Source organism: Schistocerca nitens, chromosome 6, assembly GCF_023898315.1.
Source record: "Schistocerca nitens isolate TAMUIC-IGC-003100 chromosome 6, iqSchNite1.1, whole genome shotgun sequence".
Classification (NCBI taxonomy): domain Eukaryota; kingdom Metazoa; phylum Arthropoda; class Insecta; order Orthoptera; family Acrididae; genus Schistocerca; species Schistocerca nitens.
Genome location: NC_064619.1, coordinates 283,941,369 through 283,955,282, shown reverse-complemented (window position 1 = coordinate 283,955,282; position 13,914 = coordinate 283,941,369).

Sequence of the window (13,914 nt, the reverse complement as noted above, 5' to 3'; positions counted from 1 at the left end):
TGGATTTTAGTAATGAAGATAACTGTGATCACGAATGAAAATATCTTATTGGGTATATGTCATATGTAAAAACGCGAACTAATCCAAATAAGAGTTTACAACCACGTTTCTATCAAATTCTCGATCTTTCGCTCGTCCCGCAATCTAGTGACATCTTATGCTACGGTACTTTATCGAAGACGGGGATTGCCGCTGTAAGTTATTCTCGCGATAGGAATTACAGTCAGTTTTTCACGATACTCTTTGTCTGTTAGACATTTAATTTTTATTAATTTTCTTCATTGTTCCATCTTAATGTAGAAATTTTAAGTAAATAGGCCAAGAACTTTGAAGTAACGGTACCCGTGTCCGTTGTTAAGGTAAATGACTAATTACTTTCATGGTACATAGCTTCACGTTATTTTAACGAAATAAACAGCTTTAAAAGTTTGTCGTGAACATCTCTTAGGTACATTCCAGTTGGCAGAAAGGTAAGCAACATAGCTCGTAGTGAGGAGCAGAGAATTCTTGTGGAAACCCAGGCAGGGAAACACCAGCGTGAATGCGCAGTCTGTGGGATTCTGCTCCACAACTTTGGCAGCCACAGTTTACAAGAGAAGCGGAAAATAATACAAGAGGATAGACCCGCACTTGAATTATGCATCATAACCAAGATGAAATCTTGTATACGGCGTTTCAGTATTCAACTGCACAGCAGCAACGGGTGGCTAACGGCATGCCCTAATATTCAAAAGCTGTATTGTTGGTCATGTCTTTGGTTCATAAGTGATAATTCCATTTGGAATAGTGTTGATTGCTGTGACATGGATATCGTTCACAAAGGTGTGCTTTATCACAGCTAATCCCGAACCATTTATCCCCATAATCAATGAAAAAACGTTCAACAAAACGCCGAACTGTTTGTAGGTTGAAAGAGAGGAAAATAGTTCGTAATTTACAACTTAATAATCTCTTGTGAAAGAATAGGCACATAATGAAACGCTTAATTGATGTAGTTTGTTTCTCGTCAGGGCAGCAGATGGCGCTCAGAGAACTTGATGAATCATATGGGTATGAGTAAAGGCAATTACGTTGAACTCGTAAAGCTGCTTAGTGAATATGACGAAAATCTATGTTATTTAGAACATTCTTCCCTGTTTACAGGAACATCATATCTAATACGGAATGACTTAACTGCTGTTGTTTCAAACATCTCACGAATAAAGTAAGGAAGGATATAAATGAGACGAATTTTGTCCGTTTTTTCTGAATGAAGTAACTCATGGGAGCAACTTCTCACAGGTCTCGTCAATCTTTCGCTACGTAATAACGAATGGTCAAACCCATAGAAGAATCTTGAGATGCACTAACATCTATGGCGACAGAACATCCGAGACACTATATCGTATTGTGAGTACAATTGCTTCCCTAATATAGGTGCAATGACAAAACCCTCACTCAAATTTACAATGGAGCTGCAGCCATTGCTGGTCATTTGAACTGATTGCAGTCTACGATAAAACACGCGTTTTCTACAGCAATGTTCTCTCCCTGTTTCTTTCACTGACCGTGTTAAGTGCTATCGCAAGTTGTCTCAAAGATCAGACAATGCAGAAGTTTTTCCCTCACTTTGGATGGATTTGATACTTTTTTTCCAAGTCACCCAAATTGACCAGGGCTGTAGATGAGGAAGTAAAGAAACGTTTACACAAAATGTCTCCCACGCGGTGGAGTTCTGAGTCTCGTTTGGTGAAAAACGTATGCGAACATGGCAGTGAACTGGTCTCACCTTCCAAGAAGATGATAGATCCAGATGAGAAGTGGGGTGAAGATACCTATTGAAATTATGATGAAAGATGTCAATTTCAGCTTCCTTCTATATACTTTTGACATTATTTTCACTGCCACGCCATCCCCCCCCCCCCCCCCTTCGCCTTGCCTCGCGGACGCATTACTCGATACATTGCAAGCCAGAAATTACGACATTCGTCAGTATAAAACAGAAATTAATGAATTCAATGAAATGTTGAAGGCCAAAAGTGACGAATTTAAAAGAATATGGGAAAGGCTCATTCATTGGCAACATCTGGATGAACATGTAATGAAATATCTTAGGCATAAATACAAACCTTGAGGTTTGATGGCGACATTGTAATTCAGTCAGAGATAGCAACGAACTTGGACAAGCAGTTAAACGGAATGATGGTGTCTTCAAAGGAGGATGTTAGATGAATATCAACAAAAGCAAAACAAAGGTGCTAATATATAGTCGAATTAAATCTGGTCATGCTGAGGGAATTAGATGATTAGGAAAAGAGGCAGTTAAAGTAGTAGATGAGTTTTGCTATTTGGGCAGCAAAGTAACTGATGATGGCGAAGTAGAGAGGATATAAAACGTAAAATGCCAATGGCAAGAGAAGCGAAATTTTGGACATAGTGCTCGGGAAATTACAACACAGATTCAGAAACTTTGACTCCCTGTTATGATTGGAATTTTTAAACGCGTATCATTTTTATCAACATAAACAGTGTCGCTGATCAGCCGCTTCAGCTATTAAAAGGCTGCTACGGATATTTTTTTTTTATTTTTCTTGCTTAACATCACAGCTAATGCTTACGAATATTTCAGGAGAAACAAGTCATAAAAATGCTGGTGATTTGTTGAGGTTTATTATGTCAAGTGGTATCCAAACAGCATACTGTGAAATTATAAAACTCGATGAACTTATTTTGAGCATTATTGTATCCAGTGCCTCAGGTGAGAGAAGTTTTTTCATCTCCTAGAATGATAAACAAGTCAATAAAGACTTACAAACTTAGTTCTGTTGTCGGCTGAAAATGATTTCCTGCGACGACTGAAGCCCGAGCCTGAATTTTAAAATCTGGTGAGCAACGAGTTCGCTAAAAAAGAGAGGAGGAAACAGCTTCATTACAAACAAGGCAGTTTCACATTTAAAAATGATATTTTATTCTTTTGTTACAACAGCTTACGTAAATGGGAACTTCAGTACACGCCACTGGTTCTTCTTATTTTGGAAGGCCCTCTTGGCCAGTGCAATTTTTTTCTTGATTTCCTTGAGATATTTACTATTTTCCTCCACATTGTTTCCTCTAGTTGCTCATTGGCTATTCGTATTTCAATCTTACATTCACTTCCCTTCTTGTCTATATCGAAGACTTTTGTCTTCTTGGTTTTTATTTTTAGGTTTAGTTGTTTGCTCTTTATTTTATGATAGTAAGCATTTGGTTGTGGATTCTATTGTTGTAGGGAATTTTGGAGAAACCTTTTATAAGTGTTTCGCATAGATTTTCTCTAGTCGACTAGTAATTAACGTATTTCTTCAAGTCCCTGTGAGTTGATTAAGACTTTTTATTATTACAGAAATGATGATTCATAGTTTTACTCGCAGGGGTCATAAAGCGTAACAGTGCGTGATGATACAAGATATGTAAGACAGTTGACAGATCCCATTCATTGACAGCGTCTTGGAAAACTGGAGCCTGTCTAGAAGAATCGTAACTCTTCGTATTCGTAAATAATCTATGTTGCAATACTGCTCTACTGCGTGTAGATCGAATTTCGTTGGACTAAGAAGCGTTAAAAAAAGAATGTGTCACGAATGCTAACATAGGTGTTACGTACGTGGTGACCTGTGTTTTGTAAATATATAAAGAACGTCATTGTCACCACGGTAAGCTGCTGCTTCAGTAAAAACATTTTCTTGACACCAGTTTCTATCACACTAATCATCATTAGGACCTTAACAAGTCAAGCCAACGCTCTTAAGATTTGTAATACTATGACAGTAATTGCAAAGTGTAATCTGAACTGTTCTTTTATAATCGCTTTCATAGACAGAAAATTTTGTGAATCGTAGCTATTATGGTCAAACGACGTCTACATTTATAACTAGATCGACATACACAAAGCATTGCTCCAGATGTTACGGTTTCTCCCCCTCCCAATACCGTACTGTGTATACGCCTGTCCTCTGTGCGCGCTGTTGTTGTCTGATCTCGTCTTCGCCGTTCTTGCGGGAGGGATACGTATCGAGCTGAAGTGCATTTACAGTTTCTTATCTTAATAAATGATTGTGAGGTTTTGTAAGTAGACTTTCGTGAGACTGGTGTCTCTTTGCAAGAGTTCGCCAATTCCGATTTTTCTGCATTCCATGTTGCTCTCAAAGAATTCTGTTATCACAAGTTCTCTCCATCTTTGTTTATGTTTAATGGTGTCCGCTGTTAGTCCTATCTGGTGTAGGCCCCACTCACTTCAACAATTTTCTAAACTGGATCGCATAAGTATTTTGTAAGAAATGTTCATGTAAATTGAATTTTCCAAAAATTCTGCTAACGCAACGTGTTCTGCCACCTGAGTTACTTCCAGTTAAGACTATGTGATCAACTCATGTCATATCCTTATATTTGTTACACCCAGGTATTTGTATGAGTCGACTGATTCTGTGATTCATTGATATTGTAGTCGTGAGATTCTGCTTCTCTGTGTTTATGAGAAACTACCATTAGCACTGCCTATTTTCCAAAGAGGAACTAGAACGAATGCACAAAACTCTTGTCCTATAACACGACCATCTATTTGTAGCGGAGTTTTACAATATATTCGGGATTCAAATACTATGACTTCCCAAGTACAAAATTACGTTCTCTATGGGTTCAGAAGTCACTGACCAATTGAAATTCATCATGCGCTCTTCATATGTGATGTCATCAGTGCCATGAATAGGGAAAAAGAGATTGATTCGGTGTTCCTACAAGGGATGTTCAATAAATATTCAGTTTTCCAGTACACCATATTATTCTCCATTCTTTTGGCTAAAAAGCCTATTTTTCAACAAAATCTCCATTCAATGCGACAACCTTGCGCCACCTTACTAAGTAAGAGGTTGTGAATGCCCGAATCGTGCCACTCTACTGGTCGACGTCGGAGCCAATGTCTTCCTACATCAATAAACTCCCCATCATACACGTACTGCTTCCCGCGGAGAAAAATTCCGAACAGATCGTCCTTCGTTGCCTTTCATGGTCTTCCGTTAGGAGGTGAGAAATGCAGCGCGCCCTCGCCTTTAACTACCACCAACAGAGACGTCCAGGTAAGCAGCGAGGTGTTTGACTATGATCCGTCGATCACCTCTAATGAGCGTGTCCGCACGTTCCAACATTGCAGAAATCACAGCTGTGTGCGAGTCAGCCGGCACGCTGGAGGTCAGACATGTTTTTGTGACCTTGTTGCCATGATGACAAACGGAACTGAATTCAAGGTGGAAGGCTATCAATGATAACATTCTCTGATGACGTTGCCGGCCTCAGTGAAAGTGAAGAAGTGTTACATGATCTGACGAATGGAATGAACAGTCTAATGAGTACAGAAAACGGATTGAGAGTGAGTAAATAGAAGAAAGACGAAAGTAAAGAGACGTAGCAGAAATGAGGACAGTGAGGAACTTAACTTCACGATTGCTGGTACGAGGCAAGTGAAGTTAAGGAATTCTACTGCCTAGGCAGCGATGACGAACGGGGAAAGGACATCAAAAACAGATTAGCACTTGTAAAAATGGCTTTTCTGGCCAAGAGAAGTCTATTAGTATCAAACATAGGCTTTAATCTGAGGAAGAAAGTTCTGAGAAGGTTGGTTTGGATCACAACATCGTATGGTAGTGAAACATGGACTGTGGGAAAACCGGAACAGAAGAGAATCGAAGCATTTGAGATTTGGTGTTACAGATGAAAGTCGAAAATTAGGTCTACTGATAAAGCAAAGAATGAGGAGTGAGCCATGGCTGGCTCATGCTATGCGCTGGATTAAACCTACGTTGCGATTCTGTGTTTAGTCTCCTGTAGTTATCGTGATTATGCTGTTATCCGCTCCTTTCACGGGTGGCAGCAGCTGTGTGTATCGATAGTCGGACCTTAGACTATCTTTGACCTGGCGCTTATAGTTCCGGCTGGACGGTGTGCGACTAGTCGGTGGGTTGGCGTAGAGCAGCCAGGAATTCTCCGCGGGACGTGGTTTGGCCAGGGCCGCTGGCGGTCTCTACGCGGTGTCGGAGTGTGTGGCGCTGTTGCCATTGCTACGAGGTCCATGGCTCACCGACCCTGGACATCAAAGTTGAGTTTTGATTTAACCTATTAGCAAGTCAAGATTGTTCACATTGTGTCGTTTGGAGTTCGTTGTTGGCTGTTGGGATATTAATGGGAGCAACAACGTGGTTTTCAAGTTGGAAAATTCTAGCCATTCTCCAGTGAAGTTTCACTGTATTTGCTTATTTGAATTGAAGTGCACCTGCGGAATCTTCGGCCTTATGGCCGTTAACGTTCCGGTTACTTGCCCTGGCCGTTGGCGAAAATTTGAGGCAGTGTATTTTCCTCATTGTGCTGTTGCTGTCCAGCACGGCGTGTAGTTTGACAGCTCTATGTACTCGTATGATTGGTTGTGGGTGCCAATATCTCCTACGTTGTTCCGTTGAACTCTCTGTTGTGGCCTGGTCGGGTGAAGTGGAAGTTATCTTGTCGGTGGGTCCATTGACTGTCGGTTGGTTGGGTTGTCGTTGGATCGTGAATGGTTGGCCCGACAGCCTGTCTCACCTAAGCGAGCGTTAGTGTCTAATTCCACGCCGACCCTCGAACATATGAGCGCCCTTGGGTGTACTGCCTTTCTTTTATTTGTTATTGTTGTTTGTAGTTGTATGGCTTCTAGCCGATTTTCTTAAATTAAGGTTGTTTTTCCCTTAAGGCGTAAGATTCTTTCAGCCTTCAGCCTAATTTAAAGAAATGTTTCACGTGAAACCTTTGGCATTTTAAAGGTTAGAATGTTGTTGAATTTTAAGTGTTAGGCCTTCAGCCGATTTGAATTTAACTTGTTTGCTCTTGAAATGTCTGATTCGTTGGGCCTTCAGCCTAACTAAAGACTGTTTTAAGATAAGGCTTTGGCTTTTAAGTTTCTTTTTTGGTTGAGTTTTGCCTAATTAAGAACTGTTTTACGTAAGGCCTTGTTATTTAAAAAAATTAATGTTGTTTAGCCTTAAGTGTTAGGCTTTCAGCCGATTTTGAATTCAAATTGTTTGCTCTGAAAATCTCAGATTCTTTGGGCCTTCAGCCTAAATAAAGAACTGTTGTAAGATAAGGTTTGCCTTTTAAATTTCTGATTATGGTTGCATTTTAAATTCTTGGTCTTCAGCCGTTTTCAAATTAAAGTGGCTTTCAGCTGGTAATTAAGTCCCAAAGATTAAAGCTGTGTTAAAAAAAAATTTTGGGGGGGGGGGGCTGTTGTAATGTTTGATCAACTAATAAGGTTGTAGGTTCGAGTGTAACTGACAGCCCCTTATTTTGGCCCCTTTCCACAATTTAAACTACCTGCCCTGTCCTGCGGGTTAAGCAGGGCGTCTCAAGGAGGTTCTACACAGAATCGGAGAGTAAAGAAATATATGGTAAACACTGACAAGAAGAAACAGGATGATCAGATGTATGTTAACACACCACGGAACAACTTACATGGTACTAGAGAGGGCTGTAGAGCGTAAAAACTGTGAAGTAAGATAGAGACTGGAACAGTCCAGAAGAGAAATTCGTGGCGGGCTGCATGAAAACACTCAGAAGTCTGGAAGTGAGAGAGGTGGGCCACCATCTATCAGAACTTCATGAGGGGTTGAAGCAGGAATATTCCATGATGTCCCACAACACCACAACGAAGTTCACATTTTTTCAGCCGATATTGTCCGACAAAGAATGTGTTGCATTACTTATTGAATGCCCCTCGTAAGTGTCTGAACAATGTTTGATTCAGAAGCAAACTGACGCCTGGAAGTGGGTTTACTATGACACATGTAATCCGGTTTGCGAATTAGTATGTAGTAGGGAAACTCTCCTCGTCTGTCATGTGTACTAGCGAAATGTACCTCTCCTGTGCTCGAAGCTCCCGTGGCATCACGTTACGTCACACTTCACTCGCTGTCAGAATGCAGACAATCTCGGCGAGGGGGGGTGGGGGTGGGGGGAGGCGCGAGATCAGTGAAGCGACGTACTGCTCCGAGGATTTAATCGGAAACTCTTATGGCGGACCAGGATTAGTTGTCTATTGCGCCACACTATGCAATCCTGAGGCAAATTTTGTTCAATGGCGCCAATTTTTGTTCAATCGCTCGTTACATCGTCAAAATCCTGAGCTGGTTGGAGGGTCCTGTCCATAATGCTCCAAACGTTGTCAACTGGAAAGAGATCCGGCGGCCTATCCCCTCAGGAGGACAGTCAAGAACTGTATTAATCAATGCTATACCGAATAACTGCCTGCATAAGAGCCAGAGGGTGACTAACGCGCTATTGAGTTGCTCAGTTTGTGACGCTCTTTCTCTTCAATAAATCATCCAGTTTTTCTGAAATTGTAATATATATACACACATCAAAAAAAGTACGCATCACCTCGGTTCCGAGAGTTCCAAAACCTGTACAGAAAATTGGAACAGATATCTACATAAACATCATTACCGCACTTTTTATTCCTCAAGAAAACCACACATTGCATGTTGTACCACCATACAGCGAGACCTTCAGAGGTCATGGTCCAGATTGTTGTACACACCGGTACCTCTAACACCCAGCAGCACGTTCTCTTGCATTGATTCATGCCTGTATTTGTGGTGGCATACTATCCATAAGTTCATAAAGGCACTGTTGGTCCAGATTGCCCAACTCCTCAACGGCGATTCGGCATAGATCTCTCAGAGTTGTTGGTGGGTCACGTCGTCCATAAACAGCCATTTTCAGTCTATCCCAGGCATGTTCGATAGCGTTCATGTCTGGAGAACATGCTGGCCACTCTAGTCGAGCGATGTCGTTATCCTGAAGGAATTTATTCACAAGATGTGCACGATGGGGGCACGAATTGTCGTCCACGAAGACAAATGCCTCGCCAATATGGCAGCACTATCGGTCGGAGGATGGCATCCACGTATGGTACAACCGCTACGGCGCCTTCCAAGACCACCAGCAGCGTACGTCGGCACCACATAATACCACCCCAAAACAGCAGGGAACCTCCACCTTGCTGCACTTGCTGGACAGTGTGTCGAAGGCGTTCAGCCTGACCGGGTTGCCTCCAAACACGTCTCTGACGATTGTCTGATTGATGGCATATTCGACACTCAGCGGTGAAGAGAACGTGATGCCTATCCTGAGCGGTCCACTTGGCACCTTGTTGGACCCATCTGTAAGGCGCTGCATGGTTGCAAAGATGGACGTCGCCATGGATGTCGGGTGTGAAGTTGCGCATCATGCAGCCTATTGCGCACAGTTTGAGTCGTAACACGACGTCCTGTGGCTGTACGAAAAGAATTATTCAACATGGTGGCATTGCAGTCGGGGTTCCTCCGAGCCATAATCAGTAGGTAGCGGTCATCCACTGCAGTACTAGCCCTTGGGCGGCCTGAGCGAGGCATGTCATCGACAGTTCCTGTCTCTCTGTATCTTCTCCATGCCCGAACAACATCGCTTTGGTTCACACCGAGATGCCTGGACACTTCCCTTTTTGAGAGCCCTTCCTGGCACAAAATAACAATGCGGACGCTGTCGAACCGCGATACTGACCGTCTAGGCTTGATTACACTACAGACAACACGAGCTGTGTACCTCCTTCCTGGTGGAATGACAGGGACTCATCGGCTGTCGGACCCAACATATGGCGCGCCCTACAGTAGGTTAACATAGGCCCAGTAATGAAATCTGGTTTCGCAGGACAGAGCGGATCAGGTTGTGGAAAGGGGCCCAAATCAGTTGCTGTTAGTTTCACAAACATACAAACTTTATTTTGCTAAAACACTTAATCACACATGTCCCTAAAAGAATTCAGAAACAATACGGCTTAAGGTCAGAACACAAGTTATTAAAATTGCCTTACGGAATACCACGGCTGAAGGCCTTAGTTACAAAATAGGAGGGCTTATGGCCTTTATAACAAGAATTTCAGTAAGAAAATTTTAAAAGGTTTTCAAACAAATATCCTTTCAAATTTTAATTTAAGATGGCTGAAGGCCTTATCTTAAAACATTTCACATTAGGTTCAGATGAAGGCCATATACTGAACATAGAACAACTCAAGGTTTACGGCCTGGATAACAAAATCAAAATAGAAAGCAAAATTCTCAAATTCTCAAATGATTTTTCAAATTTTAATTTAAGACGGCTGAAGGCCTTATCTTAAAATGTTTCACGTAGAAATTCGGCTGAAGGTCACATACTGAACGTTAAAACAAACTAAATTAATACATGGCTGAAGGCCTCACACAGTACTTGAGACTAAAAGAAAATCGCAATTCAAAACAGCAGAACAGTGGTGCCCAGAAGTGTTGTGCCCAGAAGTGTTCCAAGTGTCGGCCTGGGGAGGAAACTCTAACATATGTTTAGGTGAGACAGGCAGCCAAGCGTAATACTAAATAATCGGATGGCAACACGACCTAGGGATGGCTGAAGAACCAATCAACCTAATCAAATCCCTTCCACCTGACCAAAGGCGTGACAACCGAAAATATAAGCGAGGGCGAAGATACCAGCAGCACTACGTCTTGACAATTGGCGTCTAAATGCAGTCAAGGCACAATAACCACTCAAGAAAAGAAATAAACGACACTGAGGCTGTCAAACTACACGCTGTGCTGAACAACATCAACACGGCGAGAAAGGCACACTGCTGGAAAACTACGCTAAACACCAGGGCAGGTAACTAGAACGTTAATGGCCACAAGACAGAAGATACTGCTGGTGCACTTCACTAATAAGTTACAATCAATTGAATAGTTAAGCACAATACAGGAAGACGGCTGCAAAATTTTGCCGACTCCAGCACACCATACGTTGCTGCTTGCAGGAACGGCCCATGAAGCAACAACTGACGATGAATGAAGAGATGTCACAGCAGTTATAACAGGTTAACTGATTGCTCAACTCCAGTATCCAGGTTCAGTGGGCGACGAACTTTGCAGTTCTCACAGCAAGTGCCTCACAAATCCGACCGCGTGTGCATGCCGCCAGCAGCCACGGCCTGACCCCGCACCGCGGTTATTTCCTCGCTGCTATATCGCAACCGACTGACTGCCTCACACACACCACCACACGGAAATAAAGCGGTTACACCAAAGATGGTACAGCATTACTAGTATCGATAAGCGCTGCTGCTGCTACTGACAGAGGCAAGTCAGCAACTCGTTACGGTAGTAATTCAGGGACCAATAAGAAACCATTTGACTGTGAGAAAATGCCGAAGAAGAAACAGCATCAAAGCGAGCCGGCCACAGCTCAAGTAGCTAGATGCTGTGTGCTATGTGTTTAGTTCGACGTTTGGCTCTGTTTAACATCCATACCTGTCTTACTATTACTGTCTCAGGAACATTTTAATTATAGTTACTGCACGTGACTTGAGCTGGTCACCTCAGGATACATATGACATGTTTTGATGTGACCAACGTAAGTATTATTTAGTTTTCGAATTGGAAATTTTAGTTACTTTACACCATAATTGGTAACTAGAAGTTAGCCGGCCGCGGTGGTCTAGCGGTTCTGGCGCTGCAGTCCGGAACCGCGGGACTGCTACGGTCGCAGGTTCGAATCCTGCCTCGGGCATGGGTGTGTGTGATGTCCTTAGGTTAGTTAGGTTTAAGTAGTTCTAAGTTCTAGGGGACTTATGACCTAAGATGTTGAGTCCGATAGTGCTCAGAGCCATTTAAACCATTTTTGAACTAGAAGTTATTGTTTGTCTTTGTCATAAATTTTTTTAGGTAATGGCATACTTCCGAAGAAGCACTCATGGTAATATCGAAACCCAAGTCAAGTTTAAATAAATAAGGTTCTGGCAAGTGGTTGGCTGTTTATTTTATCAGCTGAAAGTACTGACAGTTGCTGTTATCAGCCGTGTTCAAATTTGTCTAATGAAGTTTGGTGTAAACAATCCACTGCAGTTCGAAGGGAACAATACCAGAAGAAAAATGACGTTCAGAATACCACATTAACGATGTGTTTGCCACAGAGAAGTGTTCAGAATGCTGCCACCAAAATTTTTGATCAATTACCCACGATATAAAATGTCTGACAGACAGCAAAGTTAAATTTGAAAACAAACGCAGAGACGTTTCCCCTTGATAACGTGTTCTACTCGGCAGAAGAATTTCTAATTTTGTAATGTATAAAAGATCGTGGGTAGGAATTATTAACTTACAGCGGTACTAAAAACAAAAGGAAAATGTAGATAACCAGCGTGTTGCCGTATTTACACATGATTGTGTATTATGTATGTAGAATGACTAGTTCCATATCAATACGATTAATAGTGCAAACTACCCATGGAACATGAAACTATCTAACTCTCTCAACTCCACAGACACTAAGTAAAAGCCCTGTTGCTACCCAACTGCTTTCAGGTACGATTCCTAGGTCTGACCACAGGATTGGAAAGGTTCACCGGTAACAGAACAAGAAATCACCTTCATCTGGCTATTAGTCATTGTTCACAATGACTCTAACAAGCAAATGGGAACACAATTCAATGTCAACATGAAAAGGTTACTCAAAAAACACGGCTTCATGTCAGCACAGAAAACAGTGACATTTATTGGTCAGATTAAGCCTACTCAAGTCCGTCTTAGTACCGCGTTTCCTCTGAGCTCTTAACTCAGCAAAAACGTCCAAGCCAGCAACATTCACTGAGAACAAGAGGGAAATTACTAACCGTTAATCGACGCCGACGCGGGAACGCACTTTCGATTACCTTGTACTTTCGTACTGCACTGAGTCACTTCGTTGATAACAAAGGATCACCTATTCGTGACTTCAGAAAATACATGACGACGGTCAGCACCTCCGACCCAGAGACCACATGACTTATCCACCTTAGGCGTGCCACCGGCCGACTGCGGTGACTTCGTGAGCTCCCGCCGCTTCAAGGAATTTAAAGTATAGGCCTTTCAGCCAATCAGAACACCAGAGCAAAAAGTATTAATTGTCATTGGCCGTACCCCTGTTCCTACCCACAGCACTCCTGCAGGCTGCTGCCTCCTAGCAGGAGATTAAGAACCCTTTCTGCAACTGCCTAGTCAGCTCTAGACGGCCCTTGTTTAGCTGGATTAGTGAAAATGCAGCCCCTCTTCTTGAATTTGAACAAAAGTTGCCTTCCACCGGCCGCTGAAAGCTGGCCGAGGCGACTGAAATACTGGGCTAGGAACCGCGGACATTTGTTGATCGAAATATTTAACACGTTTGCAACCTCATTATGGTGAAAACAATGTAGATCCCCTGGACAGTTTTAACTGCAAAAAAAATTTTTAAGCGGGAATTATAATGCAAATCAATCAGTTGCATCTGCAGATGAATGGGGGTGCTTTCAACAACAATGGCAAACGGTCTCAAGAACGACTCGAAAACAGATGTAAGAATGCTATTATCTTCAAAACCCTTTGAAAACTATCCCTGTAGTTCTTTCAAGCCCACGATGACTTCTTCAAACCTCATGTTTTCCTTAGCGCCAATGACTGTAGAGAACGCGCGACCCGTTGGTTGTTCGATAAAGAGAGGGCTGAGGGTACAACCAGGTTCCACAAAGGGGGACAGTCTGTGGTTAATCGTATGAAAATGTGTTACAGAAAGTGCGATTAACTATCACTGGGCAGCGCTTTCAGTCGTGCAAACGGTAATTGGCCAATGACAGCGGAGAGACGACGACCGGCTGATAAAGATTCTCCGTCCAGGCAGGCTGCAGATTTAAAAAAATGAATTAAGTACTATTGTCAGTTTTTATACTCTCTTTGAAATGATTTTATGAACGCATGCTATTCAGCTCCTACCCAGATTTGATTGATACTGACTCTGATTAGCTTAAATGATTTTATGATAGTTAAGAATAAATACACTGAAGAGCCAAAGAAACTGGTAGATCTACCT